Below are 18,029 nucleotides of genomic sequence, written 5' to 3'. Positions count from 1 at the left end.
GTCTCGATCATTCATGATTTTGAACACCTCTATCAAATCTCCTCTCAACCATCTCTGTTCCAAGGAGAACAACCCCAGCTTCTCCAGTCTATCCCAGTAATTTAAGTCCCTCATCCCTGGAATCATTCTTGTAAATCTCCTTTGCATCCTCTCTAATTTTCGTTTCAAGTACTTATCCAGTTCCCTTTTGAAGCTCATCACAGCACCTGCATGTATGTGTTATTTAAAATATGTGAGCAGTTCTTGAGAATTCAGATGGCAGGGAATGTCTGGACAGGGGCCTCAACAAGGCAATCGGCAAACTTGGCCTGTTGCCATTTTGGAGAATAACTGGCATTTGTGCAACTGAAAATCTGACAGAAGCAATTTGCAGAAAGAACCAAAACAACCAGCCTTACATGGAAGACCGGAATGTGAGCATAAGTGGGAGGAGCACGGGCTGGAGGAACCTATAGCCAAAACAGAATCAGAGAACAGGATTGGGGTGGATTAAAAGGAACAAAAAACGATGGAACAACAACAACAACCTGCATTTATTTAGCGCCTTTAATTTAGTCCCAAGGTGCTTCACAGGAGCGTTGTCAGACAAGCATTGACACCAAGCCATTAGGACAGGTGATCAAAAGCTTGGTCAAAGAAGGAGAGTGTCGGAGAGGTTTAAGGAGGGAATTCCAGAGCTTTGGACCCAGGCAGCTCTAGCCAACAATGGTGGGGCGAAGGAAGTGAGGGATGCACAAGAGGCCAGAGTTGGAGAAACACAGAATCCTCAGAGGGTTGTAGTGCTGGAGGAGGTTAAAGAGATAGGGAGGGGCGAGGACATGGAGGGATTTGAACATGAGGATTAGAATTTTAAAATGGAGGTGTTGGTGGGCCGGGAGCCAATGTTGGTCAGCGAGCACAGGGGTGGTCGCTGAATGGGACTCGGTGCGAGGTTAAGATACAGAAATCTGAATCAAAAGTCCAAAACCCTGGAAATGCATAGCAGTTAAATCAGAGTCTGAAAGAGGAAGATAAACTAACATTTTGGGTGAGATTTTTCATCAGAACTTGGATTCCAAACTTATTTACCAAAATAATTACAAAGACTGGATTTGAGTACGTTTTAATATCTTTCCTTTTTTCAAAGGTGAGTCTTCCTCAATTTATCAGATTTTTCTTCCCTTGCTTGTTCCTGCACCACAAACCTGCCCCAAACAGAAGGGAAGGTAACCTTCCCCCCACCTCCCTCTCAAGCCTTCACCCGTGTTTGCTCTGAGACTGGCTACGGAGCGGTGCCCCAGACGGTGATAAGAACATAAGAACATAAGAAATTGGAGCAGGAGGAGGCCAATCGGCCCCTCGAGCCTGCTCCGCCATTCAATAAGATCATGGCTGATCTGATCCCAACCACAAATCTAAAGAACACAAGAAGTCGGAGCAGGACCCGGCCACACAGCCCCTGGGCCCTCTCCGCCACCCACAGGGCATTGACCGATCCGAACTCAGCTTCATGTCCAATTTCCTGCCCGCTCCCCATAACCCCTAATTCCCTTTACTTCTAGGAAACTGTCTATTTCTGTTTTAAATTTATCTAATGATGTAGCTTCCACAGATTCCTGGGGCAGCAAATTCCACAGACCTACCACCCTCTGAGTGAAGAAGTTTCTCCTCATCTCAGTTTTGAAAGAGCAGCCCCTTATTCAAAGATTATGCCCCCTAGTTCTAGTTTCACCCATCTTTGGGAACATCCTTACTGCATCCACCCGATCAAGACCCTTCACAATCTTATATGTTTCAATAAGATCGCCTCTCATTCTTCTGAACTCCAATGAGTAGAGTCCCAATCTACTCAACCTCTCCTCATATGTCCGCCCCCTCATCCCCGGGATTAACCGAGTGAACCTTCTTTGTACTGCCTCGAGAGCAAGTATGTCTTTTCTTAAGTATGGAGACCAAAACTGTATGCAGTATTCCAGGTGCGGTCTCACCAATACCTTATATAACTTCAGCAATACCTCCCTGTTTTTATATTCTATCCCCCTAGCAATAAAAGCCAACATTCCGTTGGCTTTCTTGATCACCTGCTGCACCTGCATACCAACTTTTTGATTTTCTTGCACTAGGACCCCCAGATCCCTTTGTACTGCAATACTTTCCAGTCTCTCGCCATTAAGAAAATAACTTGCTCTCTGATTTTTCCTGCCAAAGTGCATAACCTCACATTTTCCAATATTATATTGCATCTGCCAAATCTCCGCCCACTCACCCAGCCTGTCTATATCCCCTTGCAGGTTTTTTATGTCCTCCTCACTCTCTACTTTCCCTCCCATCTTTGTATCATCTGCAAATTTTGATGTGTTGCACTCGGTCCCCTCCTCCAAATCGTTAATATAGATTGTAAAGAGTTGGGGACCCAGCACCGACCCCTGTGGAACACCACTGGTTACTGGTTGCCAGTCCGAAAATGAACCATTTATCCCAACTCTCTGCTTCCTGTTCGATAACCAATCCTCCACCCATGCCAGAATATTACCCCCAATCCCGTGATTTTTTATCTTAAGTAATAATCCTTTATGTGGCACCTTGTCGAATGCCTTCTGGAAGTCTAAATACACTATGTCCACTGGTTCCCCTTTATCCACCCTATACGTTATATCCTCAAAGAACTCAAGCAAATTTGTCAGACATGACTTCCCCTTCATAAAGCCATGCTGACTTTGTCCTATTAAGTTATGCTTATCTAAATGTTCCGTTACTGTCTCCTTAATAATAGACTCCAAAATTTTACCCACCACAGATGTTAAGCTAACTGGCCTATAATTTCCAGCCTTCTGCCTACTACCCTTTTTAAATAACGGTGTTACATTAGCAGTTTTCCAATCTGCCGGGACCTCTCCTGAGTCCAGGGAATTTTGGAAAACTATCACCAAAGCATCCACAATCCCTACTGCCACTTCCCTCAAGACCCTAGGATGGAAGCCATCAGGTCCAGGGGATTTATCCGCCTTGAGTCCCATTATTTTACTGAGTACCATCTCCTGAGTGATTTTAATCGTATTTTGCTCCTCCCCCCCGAGAGTCCCCTGTTTGTCCAGTGTTGGGATATTCTTAGTGTCCTCTACTGTAAAGACTGAAACAAAATATTTGTTCAGCATTTTTGCCATCTCCATGTTTCCCACCATTAATTTCCCGGTCTCATCCTCTAAGGGACCTACGTTTGCCTTAGCCACCCTTTTTCTTTTTATATAACAATAGAAACTCTTGCTATCTGTTTTTATATTTTTTGCTAATTTCTTTTCATAATCTAACTTCCCTTTCTTAATCAATCCTTTAGTTACTTTTTGCTGTCTTTTGAAGAATTCCCAATCTTCTATCCTCCCACTAAGTTTGGCTACCTTATATGTCCTTGTTTTTAGTCGGATACTATCCTTGATTTCTTTACTTAGCCACGGATGGCTGTCATTTCTTTTACACCCTTTTTTCCTCAGTGGAATATATTTATTTTGAAAGTTGTAAAATAACTCCCTAAATGAACACCACTGCTCATGTACCGTCTTAACCTTTAATCTATTTTCCCAGTCCACTTTAATCAATTCCGCTCTCATACCATCATAGTCTCCTTTATTCAAGCTCAGTACGCTTGTTTGAGAATCAACCTTCTCACCCTCTAATTGGATATGGAATTCAACCATGTTGTGGTCGCTCGTTCCAAGGGGATCCTTAACGAGGATATTATTAATTAATCCTGACTCATTACACAGGACCAGGTCCAAGGTTGCCTGCCCCCTTGTAGGATCAGTTACATACTGCTCAAGAAATCCATCCCTGATGCACTCAATGAACTCGTCCTCAAGGCTGCTCTGCCCAATTTGATTTGTCCAGTTAATATGATAATTAAAATCCCCCATCATTATGGCTGTTCCCTTATTACATGCCCCGACTATTTCCTGATTAATACTTCTTCCAGCAGAGTTGCAACTATTAGGAGGCCTGTATACTACGCCGACTAATGTTTTTTTCCCCCTTATTATTCCTTATCTCCACCCAAACTGTTTCATTATCTTGATGCTTTGTCCCAATATCATTTCTCTGTATTACAGTGATTCCTTCCTTTATTAACATAGCCAGCCCACCTCCCCTTCCTTCCTGCCTGTCCTTCCTGATTGTTAAATACCCTGGCATATTTAATTCCCAGTCGTTGTCACCCTGCAGCCATGTTTCTGTAATGGCCACAAGATCATACCCACACGTAGTTATTTGTGCCGTTAACTCGTCCATTTTATTACGAATGCTACGTGCATTCAGATAAAGAACTTTCAAATCTGTTTTGTGACGCTTAGTTCCTGCTTTTTCCTTTTTTAACACTTTACCTATTACTCCATACTTTCTGTCCCTTCCTGTTACGCTTTCCTCTCTCTCCCTGCTCAGGTTCCCAATCCCCTGCCACTTTAGTTTAAACCCTCCCCAACAGCACGAGCAAACACTCCTCCTAGGACAGCGGTCCCGGCCCTGCCCAGGTGCAGACCATCCGGTTTGTACTGGTCCCACCTCCCCCAGAACCGTTTCCAGTGTCCCAGGAATTTGAATCCCTCCCCCTTGCACCATTCCTCTAGCCACGTATTCATTTGAAATATCCTCCTATTTCTACTCTGACTAGTACGTGGCACTGGCAGCAATCCTGAGATTACTACCTTTGAGGTCCTATTTTTTAATTTACCTTCTAACTCCCTATATTCTGCTTTTAGGACCTCATCCCCTTTTTTACCTATATCGTTGGTGCCTATGTGCACCACGACAGCTGGCTGTTCGCCCTCCCCCTCCAAAATGTTCTGTAGCCGCTCCGAGACATCCTTGATCCTTGCACCAGGGAGGCAACACACCATCCTGGAGTCTCGGTTGCGGCCGCAGAAACGCCTGTCTATTCCCCTTACAATTGAGTCCCCTATCACTATCGCTCTGCCACTCTTTTTCCTCCCAGCCTGTGCAGCAGAGCTACCCGTGGTGCCAGGAAGTTGGCTGCTGCTGCCTTCCCCTGATAAGTCATCCCCCCCAACAGCGTCCAAAGTGGCATATCTGTTTGAGAGGGGGATGGCCACAGGGGACCCCTGCACTACCTGCCTGCATCTATTACTCTTCCTGGTGGTCACCCATTCACTTCCTGCCTGTATACCCTTTACCTGCTGTGTGACCAACTCGCTAAACGTGCTATCCACGAGTTTCTCTGCATCGCGGATGCTCCACAGTGAGTCCACCCGCAGCTCCAGCTCCGAGATACGATCGGTCAGTAGCTGCAGGTGGACACACTTCCCGCACACATGGTCGGCAGGGACACTGGTAGTGTCCATGACTTCCCACATCTTGCAGGAGGAGCATATCACGGGTGCGAGGTCTGCTGCCATGACTTGCCTTAGCTTAGTTACCCCTTTTAAATTACGTTGAAATTAGAAAATGTTAACTATACTAGGGACCTAGGTTCACTAAAAAAAAACACTATCTGCTATAAAACCTGCAGATCTTGCCTTTCTTCTTACTTTACTTACAGTAAAATGGTAGAAATACTCACCTGAACCTGATCACCAATCAGCTGCCTCCCCTGTGCCGCGTCACTTTCTGACTGGTGACGTCACCCCGAACTGCCGCTGGTCTCAGAGTCTCGCTCTCAGAGTAAGCTCTGGTCTCGCTCTCTCCGCGCTGTTTATAGCCCCGCTCTGGTCCCGCTCTCTCCGCGCTGTTTATATCCCCGCTCTGGTCTCGCTCTCTCCGCGCTGTTTATATCTCCGCTCTGGTCTCGCTCTCTCCGCGCTGTTTATATCCCCGCTCTGGTCTCGCTCTCTCCCGCCGCTCACCGACTGAACTCTCGCTCTCTCCCCGCTGTTTATATCTCCGCTCTGGTCTCGCTCTCTCCGCGCTGTTTATATCCCCGCTCTGGTCTCGCTCTCTCCACGCTGTTTATATCCCCGCTCTGGTCTCGCTCTCTCCACGCTGTTTATATCCCCGCTCTGGTCTCGCTCTCTCCACGCTGTTTATATCCCCGCTCTGGTCTCGCTCTCTCCGCGCTGTTTATATCCCCGCTCTGGTCTCGCTCTCTCCGCACTGTTTATATCCCCGCTCTGGTCTCGCTCTCTCCGCGCTGTTTATATCCCCGCTCTGGTCTCGCTCTCTCCGCGCTGTTTATATCCCCGCTCTGGTCTCGCTCTCTCCGCGCTGTTTATATCCCCGCTCTGGTCTCGCTCTCTCTGCGCTGTTTATATCCCCGCTCTGGTCTCGCTCTCTCCCGCCGCTCACCGACTGAACTCCCGCTCTCTCCGCGCTGTTTATATCCCCGCTCTGGTCTCGCTCTCTCCCGCCGCTCACCGACTGAACTCTCGCTCTCTCCGTGCTGTTTATATCTCCGCTCTGGTCTCGCTCTCTCCCGCCGCTCACCGACTGAACTCTCGCTCTCTCCGCGCTGTTTTTATCCCCGCTCTGGTCTCGCTCTTTACCGCCGCTCACCGACTGGACTCTCGCTCTCTCCGCGCTGTTTTTATCCCCGCTCTGGTCTCGCTCTTTACCGCCGCTCACCGACTAAACTCTCGCTCTCTCCGCGCTGTTTTTATCCCCGCTCTGGTCTCGCTCTCTCCCGCCGCTCACCGCTCTCAGGTCCACTACCGCTCTGCAGGAAAAGCAAGGCAAAGCAGCACCTCCTTCCCCCACTTCACCAAACTCCCACACTTACCGAACTCTCAGCACACTGTGCTGTCCTCACACCGTGCTGTCCGCACTGACAGGCCCCTGTATTTCTACAGTTGAGACTCAGATGAGTCAGGCCTGCCCCACCTTCAGGGACCAATTGAATCTAGCTAACCAATTAACTTGCTACAGCAGCTCTCTACTGAAGCCTGACAGAAACTTAGAAATTTAAACTTTTAAATTGACCTTAAACAGTTGAAGCAATATGCACTAGATTTAAAGAGATTAACCCTTCAACTCCCACACTTACCGAACTCTCAGCACACTCTGTTGTCCTCACACCGTGCTGTCCGCTCCCTTTCCTTTCATGGGCAAACATCTGATTTCTGCTTGGTGCCTCTGCACGAGAGGTCAGAGACTCAACTTGTGGAGGTCAAAAGATCATTACAGATGAGGACGGTCATTCAGCCCATCTTAATTTATCCATCCAGCGAAGCCCACTGGTGCCCCGATTGCGGCATCCATTCGTTTCTTAAATGATTCCAGGTCTTTCACCTCCACTACTCTATCTGGGAGTCCATTCCAACTGTTGACTGCTCTTAGTGTGCAGAAGGACATCCTGGTATGCGAGAAGGTATGTCTGATATAATCTGTAAAGAGCTCCACATTCTTCCATGCTTTAATCACTTGGGGTAAAGCTACCAACTGGCACTCGCATGTGGTGGGGGCAGGGAAAGAGCGGCCAGCAGCAGTCATGCCTTGGGCCAGGAGAGAGAAACTGAGGTCTGGGCGATGAGACTCCAGTAGGCCTCACTGTCCAATTTCCCACCTTTTTCAGATGTTATCCCGCCCAATTTTGGGCAGAATAATAGAGGGAAATCCAGCCCCAAATGTCTTGCTTTCAATTAAAAGTCATCTTTCTCCCTCACTTCTGTCTTGTGACATGGTTGCATTGGTTATAAAGATTTTCAATCAATTTTCATGACCAGCAGAGCAAGCTTCACAACTCAAACCATGGTCCCAGCTGTCCTGATCTCTGCCTCCCTGTCCAGTTTTGGACTTGGCAAATGGCGGTGAGCTACTTACATTTGGGCTTCTGAAGGTGATGGCATTCACATGGACATCTCCTGAAATCTTGAGCGTGTCCACTCTACTGAGGAGCAGCCTGTGGTTGTATTAAAGGAAATGCTGACCATTCACAGAAACCTTTGGAAGAAAGAAAAGCAATCAAATTACTTATGAAAGCACAAGTTATCAGTCCTCCATCTTGGAGTTTTACATAGAATTACACAGCACAGAAACAGGCTATTCGGCCCAAATGGCTACACTGGTGTTTATGCTCCACACGAGCCTCCTCCCACCTTACTTCATCTCACCCTATCCTCCTATCCTTCTATTCCTTTCTCCCTCATGTGTTTATCCAGCTTCCCCTTAAATCCATCTCTGTTATTCACCTCAACTACTCCATGTGGTAGCGAGTTTCACATTCTCACCGCTCTCTGAGTAAAGAAGTTACTCCTGAATTCCCGATTGGATTCATTCGTTGAATCTGCCTCCCGGCCCCCACTCCCCTCCCCTCCACACCTTCCCTTCCCGTACTGGACTTAAATTCAGTTCCCGAGATTCATGATTAAAGCAAAATCAATTTGAACTGAGATGTAGCGTTTCTGACAAAATGTTTATACATATCTCACAGGTACTGCCCACACCACCTGACACAATGGCACTGTCTCTTTATCCAGGGCCCCATTTACAAGCCATGGTTTGCTTGAGATCTACCTTCAGCAATGCTGTGACGAACAATACGTTGGAGCAATGGAATATGGGTCTGGGCCTGTGATCACCTGGACAGTGAGCTCTTGATTTCAGTCATGTAGGGCAGGCACTTGCCCACAGGAAGAGGGGAACATATTTGTAGGCCTAATAGTTCTACTTTTCAAGGAATCCGTTCACATGGAGTCAATTAGTCCCTCTTCATACCTGAAAACAGTAACTGCGCACGTTAACGATCAGTTCAAAGTATAAGCCGCAGGGGATGGGCATTTGGTTCTTCCTCTCTTCACTTCCCCAATATTCGCGCTCCAACGTGTTGCAGACAACGATGTTACCTTCATCGTAACGCAGGTTAAAGTGAAAGGCGACGTCGGAACGGGGCTTCTCATAGAGTCATAGAGTCATAGAGTTATACAGCACGGATAGAGGCCCTTCGGCCCATCGTGTCCGCGCCGGCCATCAGCCCTGTCTACTCTAATCCCATATTCCAGCATTTGGTCCGTAGCCTTGTATGCTATGGCATTTCAAGTGCTCATCCAAATGCTTCTTGAATGTTGTGAGGGTTCCTGCCTCCACAACCCTCACAGCTACCACACTGAAAATCCACCGCAAACCTACGGGACAAGGACAAATTCGGTCAGTTAGCTTCCTTGAAGGGTGCATGCTGCTCCGAACATAGATCATCACTGCAACACCAGACTGTTGTTGTGTTATTAATTAGGGGGTCCCTGGGAGAATGCCCCAGGTGTTGTACTATTATTGATAGTGGGTCCCTGGGAGCGTGCTATTATTTGAAGGGGGCCCCTATTGTATACTATTATTTATAGTGGGTCCCTGGGAGCGTGCTATTATTTGAAGGGGGCCCCTATTGTATACGATTATTTGTAGTGGGTCCCTGGGTGTGTGCTAATATTTGCAGGAGGTCCCTCAATGGAGAAGACTTTGATAAGCACAGCGTGAGATGTTGATGTCTTTTTTAAAATTTATATTTCTTTCTTTCATTATATTTTAGTGGGGGAGGTGGTCCAATTTCCATTTTGGGAATTTTTTGGACAACTGACTGTAACACTGGCCCACATTTGGACAGGCTGTGCCCCTCGCTCCTAATAGAATCATAGAATGGTTACAGAACGGAAGAAGGCCATTTAGCCCATTGAGTCCGTGCTGGCTCTCTGCAAGAGCAATCCAGCTAGTCCCACTCCCCCATCCTATCCCCTTAGCCCTGCTAATGATTCCCTTCAAATACTTATCCAATTCCCATTTGAAGGCCATGATTGAGTTTGCCTCCACCACCCCCTCAGGCAGTGCATTCCAGATCCTAACCACTCACTACGTCAAAAAAAGTTTTTCCTCATGTCGCCTTTGGTTCTTTTGCCAATTACCTTAAATCTATGTCCTCTGGTTCTCAATCCTTCCGCCAATGGGAACAGTTTCTCTCTATCTATTCTGTCCAGACCCTTCATGATTTTGAACACCTCTATCAAATCTCCTCACAACCTTCTCTGCTCCAATCCCAGCTTCTCCAGTCTATCCACGTAACTAAAGTCCCTCATCCCTGGAATCATTCCAATAAATCTCTTCTGCACCCTCTCTAAGGCCTTCACATCCTTCCTAAAGTGCGGTGCCCAGACCTGGACACAATACTCCAGTTGTGGTCGAACCAGTGTTTTATAAAGGTTCATCGTAACCTCCTTGCTTTTGTTCTCTATGCCTCGTATTTATAAAGCCCAGGATCCCGTATACTTTCTTAACCGCTTTCTCAACCTGCTTTGCCACCTCCAACAATGTGTGCACATACACCCCCAGATCTCTCTGTTTCTGCACCCTGTTAGAATTGTACCCTTTAATTTATATTGCCTCTCCTTGTTCTTCCTACCAAAATGTATCACCACACTTTTCTGCGTTAAATTTCATCTGCCATGTGTCTGCCCATTCCATCAGCCTGTCTAGGTCCCCTTGAAGTCTATCACCATCCTCCCCTCACTGTTCACTACCCTTCCAAGTTTTGTGTCATCTGCAAATCCCAGCACTGACCCCCGGGGAACACCACTGTACCCTCCATTCAGAAAAACAACCGTTCACCACTACTCTCTGTTCCCTGTTACTTAGCCAATTTCGTATCCATGCTGCAACTGCCCCTTTTATTCCATGGGCTTCGATGACAAGCTTATTATGTGGCACTTTATCAAACTCCTTTTGGAAGTCCATATACACTACATCAACCGCACTGCCCTCATCAACCCTCTCTGTTACCTCATCAAAAAACTCTATTAAGTTACTTAAACAATATTTCCTTTAACAAATCTGTGCTGGCTTTCCTTAATTAATCCACACTTGTCCAAGTGACTGTTAATTTTGTCCCAGATTATCATTTCTAAAAGTTTCTCCACTGCCGAGGTTAAACTGACTGGCCTGTAGTTGCTGGGTTTACCCTTACACCCTTTTTGAGCAGAGCTTGGGTGCGTTGGGTTAAGGGCTGTAACAGACCCCAGAGCAGCTCAAGTCGTACTATTCCCACCGGAACTTTTGCAGCATGGAATAAAGATTCAAAAATCTTGAGAATGAACAACAGGAAATGTTACATTTCATTCCTGTTTTTCATCTCCACAAGTCTTAGTATTTTTTGATTCACTCAGATCTAAATCCTTTAAAGCCATTTTATAATATAATTTCACAGTGGACCATTTGGATGTGGGATTGAACCTGGTGAGTCAACCAGTACGAGAAAGGTGAAGGGCGGGGAAGAGACTTCCTTTGTAAGGGACTAACTTAACAATCCCACCAGGCCCAGCCACTGCAACTTTGCAACAGTGGGTATCACCCACATAAAGAGACCAAAGGGACCGGTCCCATGCAGATAGATCACTGGTCCTCCAACTGGGGTGTGGACATTTGAGGAGGCTGCCAGCTAATAACAAGACAACATCATTTTATCTGGTTTGTGCAAAACCAACTTCACATTCACACGGAAATTCTTGCAGACAGTTGTGAGTCGAGATAATCATCTTGTATTATATAACTGTACAACAACAACTTGTATTTATACAATGCCTTTAACATAGTAAAATGTCACAAGGCGCTTCACATGAGCGTATCAGACAGAATTTGACACCAAATAGAGGTGTTAGGACAGGTGACCAAAAGCTTGGTCAAAGAGGTAGGTTTTAATGAGCATCTTAAAGGAGGAGAGAGAGGTAGAGAGGCAGAGGGAATTCCAGAGCTTAGGGCCTAGGCAGCTGAAGGCATGGCCCCCAATGGAGAGACGAAGGAAATCGAGGATTCACAAGAAGCCAGAGTTGGAGGAACGCAGAGATCTCGGAGGTTCGTAGGGCTGGAACTTCCTTGATTTTGAGTCATGGCAGGGTTACCTCTCAGCATGTCCTGGCACCTGTCCTTGAATTATCACCATTTTCCCGTCTTGCAGTCCACCAAATATAGCCCCAGTGAAAGGGATAATCTGAAAGAAAGGGTAAACAGAGTTAGAAGAATACTCAATGCCCCATTTTCTTCCCCATGATTCTGTGGCTGCGGAATTCTCACACAGAAGCAGAAATGGCCCCCTCCCCTCAAGACTCCCCTTCCCAGTGTACCCCCATCCCGCTCCCCCCACCGTAACATTTTTGTTTAAAAATGGCAGTTATTTTTAGCTGGCGAAACGCCATAGTCCAAACCTGTGGCGAGATGAGGACGGCTGTAACTCCATAAAAACTGCTGGTTATGTAAACTCATCAAGAGACGGTCACTCCCAGCCCCCTCGTTGCCAAAAAACTTCAATAAAACAGCAATAAAAAGCATCGTCCATGGATTTGTGTTCAGGTGGAACTCTCCGTATTTCAGCTTTAGCAACAGAAGCCCCCTCCCCCACCAAAAAAAACCCCATCGATATGACCAAAGACATTGGGATAATATAACAGATGGGGAGATGGAGGTCTTAACGGCTCAAAATACTAAATAAATTATATGGGGTTTTGACAGGCAAGATTATGTAATGAGACGTGTAAATTGGACATGAGGAAGTGACTGAGGATATAAGCTAGAAACAGGAAAATTATACCACCAAATGGGGTCTAAGGTTATCGCCCTTGGTGATTGTGGGTGAATTTCAGGAATCCTAACAGAAGGGTTTAGGGAAGAGATGTTTGAGAACATCCACGAGTAAGATAAATCACCTGGGCATGATTCACCCAAAGATATCAATCTGGTATCAATATCCATTCTAGTGAAAGTCAGCAAAGTGTAGTTAAGAATAGTTAATTGATAGCTTTCTCTTGGAGATGGCTGTGTCCTTGCCTATACTGAACAATGAGAAAGTTGCATTTGATAAGCCTGGCCACAACCCGAGACACCAGGACAATGCTGGGGGAGATAAACAAAGACCTCCAGACACCCCTGATATTTTAAAAACCTGAAAGCGCAGGAATGGCTTGTATTTGATGTCACGTGTGGCATGATGTTGGGATCACTTGTGCATAAATGTGATATGTTGCAATTAAGGCAATTAGTATGCAAAATGCATGATGAAGATGCACTGAAGAATGGGTCTCAGGCATGCTCAGTTACTTGATAATACCACCACATGAAATGGTAAATGTGGTTCAGGTGAGTGAGAACATATACTGTATCACTACTGATTTAATTTGATTAATCAAGGCACTCGCACATGGTCCATAGAGAAACCAACTTTGTAATGAAACAATCAGGATAGGGTTAAACACACTGGTATCGAGCCAAGCTGTTCCAGTACAGCTACAACACTGGCATCTACTCGACAATGTGGAAAATTGCTCAGGTATGTCCTGTCCACAAAAGCAGGACAAATCCAATTACCGCCCCATCAGTCTACTCTCAATCATCAACAATGCGATGGAAGGTGTCGTCGACAGTGCTATCAAGCGGCACTTACTCACCAATAACCTGCTCACCGATGCTCAGTTTGGGTTCCGCCAGGACCACTCGGCTCCAGACCTCATTACAGCCTTGATCCAAACATGGACAAAAGAGCTGAATTCCAGAGGTGAGGTGAGAGTGACTGCCCTTGACATCAATGCAGCATTTGACCGAGTGTGGCACCAAGGAGCCCTAGTAAAATTGAAGTCAATGGGAATCAAGGGGAAAACTCTCCAGTGGCTGAAGTCATACCTAGCACAAAGGAAGATGGTAGTGGTTGTTGGTCGCCAATCATCTCAGCCCCAGGACATTGCTGCAGGAGTTCCTCAAGGCAGTGACCGAGGCCCAACCATCTTCAGCTGTTTCATCAATGACCTTCCCTCAATCATAAGGTCAGAAATGGGGATGTTCGCTGATGATTGCACAGTGTTCAGTTCCATTCGCAATCCCTCAGATCATGAATAAGCCCGAGCCCGCATGCAGCAAGACCTGGACAATATCCAGGCTTGGGCTCATAAGTGGCAAGTAACATTCGCGCCAGAAAAGTGCCAGGCAATGACCATCTCCAACAAGAGAGAGTCTAACCACCTCCCCGCGACATTCAACGACATTACCATTGCCGAATCCCCCACCATCAACATCCTGGGGGTCACCATTGACCAGAAACTTTACTCGACCAGCCATATAAATACTGTGGCCACAAGAGCAGGTCAGAGGCTTGGTATTCTGCGGCGAGTGACTCACCTCCTGACTCACCAAAGACTTTCCACCATCTACAAGGCACAAGTCAGGAGTGCGATGGATACTCTCCACTTGCCTGGATGAGTGCAGCTCCAACAACACTCAAGAAGCTCGACATCATCCAGGACAAAGCAGCCCGCTTGATTGGCACCCCATCCACCACCCTAAACATTCACTCCCTTCACCACCGGCGCACTGTGGCTGCAGTGTGTGCCATCCACAGGATGCACTGCAGCAACTCGCCAAGGCTTCTTCGACAGCATCTCCCAGCCCCGCGACCTCTACCACCTAGAAGGACAAGAGCAGCAGGTACATGGGTTCAACATCACCTCCAAGTCACACACCATCCCGACTTGGAAATATATCGGCCATTCCTTCATTGTCGCTGGGTCAAAACCCTGGAACTCCCTTCCTAACAGCACTGTGGGAGAACCTTCACCACACGGACTGCAGCGGTACAAGAAGGCGGCTCACCACCACCTTCTCAAGGGCAATCTGGGATGAGGAATAAATGCCGGCCTCGCCAGTGACGCCCACATCCCATGAATGAATAAAAAAAAAGAGGGATGTCAATTGAAGAAGAGAAAGATATAAAATTGGAATTTCCAATTTAGAGTGAACACCAAAAATTGAAATTTATATTATCCACAATATGAATAACAGTAAAAGAGTACTGGAGGAACTTTTAAGTCCAGGGGATGATTGTTTTGAACCTTGTTTCCAACCAATGGATAGAAATCTGGGTGGTTTCTGGATTGAATAACTAGAATAACTGGATACATTTTAGTAAGAAGGGGTACAGCAACAGAGAGATCTGGGGTTATATATGCCTTAGAGAGGGTGCAGAAGAGATTTCCTTTATTGATTCCAGAGATGAGGGGCTTTAATTACATGGGTAGACTGGAGAAGCTGGGGTTGTTCTCCTTGGAACAGAGACGGTTGCAAGGCGGTTTAATAGAGGTATTCAAAATCATGAAGGGTCTAGTCAGAGTCGATAGAGAGAAACTGTTCCCATTGGCGGAAGGTTCAAGAAGCAGAGGACATAGATTTAAGGTGATTGGCAAAAGAACCAAAGGTGACATGAGGATAAACCCTTTTACACAGCGAGTGGTTAGGAGCTGGAATGCACTGCCCGAGGGGGTGGTGGAGGCAGATTCAATCATGGTCTTCAAAAGGGAATTAGATAAGTACATGAAAGGAAAAGATTTGCAGGGCTATGGGGAAAGGGCGGGGGAGTGGGACTAGCTGGATTACTCTTGCATAGAGCCGGCATGGACTCGATGGGCTGAATGGACTCCTTCCGTTCTGTAACCTTTCTATAATTCCTAGGATGAGGGTTGTCCAATGAAGAGAGGTTGAGTAGAATGGGCCTATACTCTCTGGAGTTTAGAAGAATGAGAGGTGATCTCATTGAAACATATAAGATTATGAGGGGGCTTGACAGGGTCAATGCTGAGAGATTGTTCCCCCTGGCTAGAGATTCTAGAATAAGGGGCATAGTCTCAGAACAAGGAGTTGCCCATTTAAGACGGAGATGAAGAGAAATTTCTCCTCTCAGAGCGTTATGAACCTTTGTAATTCTTTGCCCAAAGAGCGGCGGAGGCTGAGTCATTGAATATATTCAAGGCTGAGTTGGACAAATATTTGATCAGCAAGGGAGTCAAAGGATATGGCGAAAGGGTGGCAAAGTGGATTTGAGGCCAGAATCAAATCAGCCATTATCTTATTGAATGGCGGAGCAGGCTCGAAGGGCCAAATAGCCTACTCCTGCTCCTATTTCTTATGTTCTTATGATCCCGTATGTTTTTTTAACCGCTTTCTCAACCTGTCCTGCCACTTTTGTGTACATATACCGCCAGGTCTCTCTGTTCCTGCACCCCTTTTAGAATTGTACCATTTAGTTTATATTGCCTCTCCTCATTCTTCCTGCCAAAATGTATCATTTTGCACTTCTCTCCGTTAACTTTCATCTGCCATGTGTTCGCCCATCCCACCAGCCTGTCTATATCCTCTTGACGTCTATCACTATCCTCCTCACTGTTCACTACACTTTCAAGTTTTGTGTCATCTGCAAATTTTGAAATTGTGACCTGTACACCCAAGTCCAAGTTATTAATATAGATCAAATGCAGTAAAAAGCAATGTTTCAGTTTGGACTATGGACTTAATTAGGAGGCAGTCCAATCAGAGAGCTGTAGCTGATAAGAAACTCAGCAACGGACAAAACAAGTTGTCTATGTTCGCTCCAGCCTTGAAGAGGGACCCGCCTTAGAAACACCTTAGATATGGAAAATTAGGGAATGTGAATAAGATTAGAAAGTTAGAGCGGATCTATGGCTACAAGGACAGGCACATGAGGGCTGAATGAGGTAATGTAGAAACATGCAAATTGTCAAGTAGCAGGATGCTGCTGCTCTGCAAGAAACGCTGGGACCAACACCCAGTCTCTGTCCCCCACTGGAGCCCCAATCCCCCCAACCCCTAGTCTCCCTCTCACCACTAGTCTCCCTCTCTCCACCATTCTCCCCGGTCTCCCTCACTCTCCCAGTCTCTCCCTCTGTCCCAAACTCTCTCCCCCCAGTCTCTCCCTCTCTCTCCCTCTCTCCCCCAACCTCCACTCTCCACCAGTTCCCCACCCCCCCCCACTACCGAACTGCCATGCATTCGTTCAAAAGGGCGGCAAGAATGAATATGAGTGAGACTATTTGCCGGGAAAAAAATGATCAAACAAGCAAATGACTTTCGCAATCATGGTCAGTCACCGGGGGACATCTGCTGGGGCTGGGACCAGGTACATACCGGGCTGTAGATGGGCTGTTGCTCAGACCCTTGCGAGAAAGCCATGCTGCTGGATCTCCGGCTGCCTGTGCGTGCTGCGATCAGAAAGCTCTAGGAGTTGCAGCGATGTTGTTTGAGACTGAAATTCACCTCTTTCCCAATTTAACCGCAGGAACTGACACGTCAAGAGAGCTGACTCCTTCTCAACACAGAAACGAAACTCTGCTTCTGATCCAAAACATCACCAAAGCTTCACAAGGACACAACAGGCCTGTCAAACCACACATCAACGCAGTCAATTTTAAATGTTTTAAATTTATCATGTGACTGATAATCTTTTTATCTCCTCTTGTTAAGGACCATCATTAATTTTCACTCATCACAAAAGAAACACAAAATAACATAGAAATCATAGAAGTTTACAACAACAACTTGCATTTATATAGCGTCTTTAATGCAGTAAAATGTCCCGAGGCACAACACAGAAGGAGGCCATTCGGCCCTTCATGCCTGTTCTGGCCCTCCGAAAGAGCTCTCCACCATTCTTCCCCATAGCCTTTAAAATACATTTGTTGTCAAATATTTATCCCCTTCCCTTTTAAAAGCAATAATTTGCTTTGGCAGGGCATCTAACTGTGTCAAGTTGCCGAAAGTGGGAGCTGATAATGGCGCAGCGAGGGAAATGGGGCGTCTGCGGCCTGAGTGAACAGGGCAAGCAACTGGGTACCTCCTTAACCAATTAGATTGAAGGATTCTGAAATTAACAGCGCATGGACTGAGAAGGAAGTGCAGCAGAGCACAGAGTGAACACCTCAGAGTTTGGTAAGTGTGGGAATTCGGTGAAGTGGGGGAAGGACGTGCTGCTTTGCCTCGCTTTTCTGAACTTTTTCCGCAGAGCGGCAGTGGACCTGAGCAGCAGAAGACTGAGATTGGGGAATAAAGGCAGCAGCAGACCTGCAACAAGAGAAAACTACTGTGCGACATCACAGGTGAGGCAGGAGAGACCGAGAGGTGAGCACAATATAAAAGGAGAGACCGAGAGCAGTAGGAGAGTCTGAGAGTCTAAGGCAAGTCATGTCAGCAGAGCTCGCACCCGTGATATGCTCCTCCTGCACTATGTGGGAAGTCATGGACACTACCAGTGTCCCTGGCGACCATGTGTGCAGGAAGTGTGTCCAGCTGCAACTACCAGCATACCGCAT

At 46.6% G+C, this 18,029-nt stretch overlaps 1 pseudogene; it reads right to left on the bottom strand.

The window, feature by feature from the left end:
* Positions 1-251: 251 nt before the first annotated feature.
* LOC137319606 (galectin-5-like) lies at positions 252-17,005 on the bottom strand (annotated as a pseudogene).
* Positions 17,006-18,029: the final 1,024 nt, after the last annotated feature.

Source organism: Heptranchias perlo, unplaced genomic scaffold, assembly GCF_035084215.1.
Source record: "Heptranchias perlo isolate sHepPer1 unplaced genomic scaffold, sHepPer1.hap1 HAP1_SCAFFOLD_88, whole genome shotgun sequence".
NCBI classification, from domain to species: domain Eukaryota; kingdom Metazoa; phylum Chordata; class Chondrichthyes; order Hexanchiformes; family Hexanchidae; genus Heptranchias; species Heptranchias perlo.
The sequence above is the reverse complement of the archived record's forward strand: the minus strand, read 5'-3'. Positions and strand labels throughout refer to the sequence as shown.